The 3,420-nt window shown below is 50.7% G+C and overlaps 1 long non-coding RNA gene across 1 annotated transcript; it reads left to right on the forward strand.

The window, feature by feature from the left end:
• On the forward strand, positions 1,184-2,700 carry LOC110405442. The gene is made up of 2 exons (XR_002442873.1): positions 1,184-2,100; positions 2,265-2,700. It is a non-coding gene; the product is annotated as an uncharacterized LOC110405442 (long non-coding RNA).

Consider the following 3,420-nt stretch of genomic DNA (forward strand, 5'->3'; position numbering starts at 1 on the left):
CCCTGACCTCATTTAAGGGCTGGCAGCCATAGGGACTTGTGGTTACCTGTCTTTACCTGGAGACTGCTGTCTTTGGAGTGTGGGGGTGAGCTCTGGTCCTTGGGAAGGGGTAAGTAATTCCTTCTTTATTTCAGGGCCGTGATCTCTGTCTGTTGTGGGATCTGCTTTGTGTGTCCTTACAATGCTGTTCAGTTCTCCAAAGGAGGTGAAGGGGTTATCTTTTCTCTGACCTGGTGATGGAGGGACTGATACACGTTCCTTTCCTTCACTACAACCTCATTTCTGGAATGCTTCAATTAATGTCAAGATAATGCTGGTCAGCTGACCAAACGTTACATCTCTGTGAATGCCTTGAGCTGACACCCTTTTTCCTAAATGGGTTCTGCATTCTCAAGATCCTGTTTGCACCCTTTTTTAAGCTCATTATCTTCTGGTTGAGCCTCTGTTCTGTCTTTCATGTTTCTCACCTTATAATCTCCAACCTGGGGCTCTGAGCTCTGTTTGTCTGCTACTGCATCATTCCAGCCCATTTCATGACTGTAGTGAACAGTGCCATGTATTAATACCATCCATGCACAGAGTTGTTTTAGGGCGTTCTGTGTGTTGTGATCATGCATTAGACTGTGTTCTGTGTGTCCCTTGATCTCATCCCATTTCACAGCTTGATGGGGTTAAAGGCTGCTAGGACTCCTCTAATTAGTGGTTTAAGCACTGCAAAACCTACCTGAGCTGGTAATGGAAAATCAGGAGCCCCTTGTTTATGCGTTGCTTGTATGCAGGCAGCTTTAGTGATGACTGTGGGAGGCTCATTTAGAGATTGACCAGGGGTTGCAAGGGGTTCACCTCGCTCCGTGGGGTCCATTCTCTCAGCCCAGTAAGCTATATGGCTGGTGATAGAGCCAGGTGCACCTACCAGGCCAGGACCTGAGCTTAAGAACGCTCCTGGAACCCAGTAGCCATTTTATTCATCCTCTCTTGGCATAATAGGATTTCCACCACTCAAGTATACTTGCAAGGAATGTCTTGTTAAAGTTTCACTTGGTTCTCTGCTATATCTCTCTTGTAAATCTGTCAGTGGTAATGGATCCCAGGGGACAGTTCCCATAGTACATCATAGTTGACCACCCTGGGCTCCTACAGTTCTTGCTGTTTTAATGGCAAGTCTGCCTTCATCTTCAGAGGGATTTATGGGAAACAAAGGATTGTTCTCTTCTCAATATCTGTAGTTGCGATCACCCCAGAAATCTCCATCCCGGTCTTCAGGGGACACTGTTACGTTCCTTCCTAATCTGTATGATTTGTGAACCCTTACCCTTCTCCCTCCCATCCCCTGGCCACCATTAAATAGCTAGCTCTGCAGCTGCAGGACCTGACAGCTTGAAGAAGTGAGGCCCCTGGTCTGCTGAATACTGGGACTGGCAGGGAGCAGCTCTGTGACCAATGTGGAACGTGCCAGTGGGGATCATCCTGACTGGAGTACTTAGTGAGTTTCCCTGGAGCCACTGTGCACGTAGGTGTCCCTGCCTGCCCTGATCACACCCTGGCCATCAACTTCCTTCACATCACCATGTCTCATGGCTTCAGGCATCTTATCGTAGAATCCATGGAGTTGGAAAGGACTTAAATGGCCATCTAGTCCAACTCCCCTGCAATGAAGAGGGACATCCACAGCTCCATCAGGCTGCCCAGGGCTTGAGCCAACCTTGCCTTGAAAGTCTTCAGGGACAGTGCATCCACCACAGCTCTGTGCAACCTGTTCCCATGCCTCACCACCCTCACTGGAGAAGACTTTTTCCTTATATCTGACCTACATTTTCCCTCTTTATGCTTGAAATTGTTTCCCCTTCTTCTATCACCACAGACCCTGCTAAAGAGTCTGTCCCCTTCTTTCTCATCATTCCCCTATAGATACTGACAGGCTGCCCTCAGGTCACCTTGCAGCCTTCTTTTTTCCAGGCTGCACAGCCCCAGCTCTCAGCCTGTCCCCATAGGAGAGGTGTTCCGTCCTTGGTTCGTATTTGTAGCCCATCTTGGGACATGCTCCAACAGGTCTGTGTCTTTCCTGTACTGAGGGCTCCACACCTTGATGCAGTACTCCAGGTGAGGCCTCACCTGCCCTGAGTAGAGGGGTGGGATCACCTCACTTGACCTGCAGGGCAGTCCCTTCTCTATTGTACTGAATTCAACTGGTGGCAGTGGAGAACTTTGGTGCCCCCAAGTGATGCAAGAACTCCACAGAGTTTTGTGGCTCTTTGTGGATACAGCAGAAAACAGGGGAAGGTAGCAGGAGACCACATCCCACTGATATGGAAAAACACAGCACCTGATCACCTGCCGATCCTTGCCCAGATGCTGCTCAGCAATGAGAAGCTGTATTTGCAGGATTGCCTCAGAACCCAGCTTTGCTGACTGGCTGCTGGTTGCCCAAAGAGGTAAGGACGATGTACACAGACCAACGTTTACCCATGAGATATTGTGGCAGAACGCTCCGTATCAAAAGCGATCCCGTGGATATTTTCAAGCCTTGGGCAAACCGGACGGAATCTCGGACTGGTGAGGCTAGGTACGGAAGCTCTGTTAATTGTTCCAAACCTCCCTTGGCTTTGCTGCGCACACCCATCCTATTGATCCAGCTTTTTTAATCACCTCAGACACTGACAAAAAATAAAAAAGGGAAAAAAAAAAGCCCTTAGCACAGGTTTCTTGGGCTTGGAGGCGTTTTCCTCGGTTTTTCTTCGTCTTTTCCACCCCCCCCCCCTTCTTTATCCCCTCCTGTTTTAACGTTGTGTTCTTGTCCGGTTCTAAAAAGTGAGTGAGGGCAGAAGGCCGGAGACCGTGGTGCTGGCCGCGTGAATGGCATGGGAGAAGTTATTCCTGCGGTCTGTGCTGCCACCGTGTGGTCACTCCGCGGCAGTGCCGCTGTCTCGGTTTGGTGCAGCAGGCATGCGGAAGTGGCGCGTGTCCGTTCTGGTCGCTCTGCGCAGCGAATCCGCCAAGCTCTATCGTGCTTAGTCCTCCAGGCAGTAGCCCGCATGCGCGCCGAGAAGCGGAAGTGTCGTACCTACGTTCTGACCGCTCTGCGCAGCGAATCCGCCAATCTCTATTGTGATTAGTCCTCCAGGCAGTAGCGCGCATGCGCGCCAAGAAGCGGAAGTGGCGTATCTGCGATCTAACCGCTCTGCGCAGCGAATCCGCCAATCTCTATTGTAATTAGTCCTCCAGGCAGTAGCGCGCATGCGCGCCGAAAAGCGGAAGTGTCGTATCTGCGATCTGACCGCTCTGCGCAGCGAATCCGCCGATCTCTATTGTGATTAGTCCTCCAGGCAGTAGCGCGCATGCGCGCCGGAAAGCGGAAGTGTCGTATCTGCGATCTAACCGCTCTGCGCAGCGAATCCGCCAATCTCTATTGTGATTAGTCCT

The sequence above is a fragment of the Numida meleagris genome, chromosome 12 (assembly GCF_002078875.1).
Source record: "Numida meleagris isolate 19003 breed g44 Domestic line chromosome 12, NumMel1.0, whole genome shotgun sequence".
In the NCBI taxonomy this organism is placed as follows: domain Eukaryota; kingdom Metazoa; phylum Chordata; class Aves; order Galliformes; family Numididae; genus Numida; species Numida meleagris.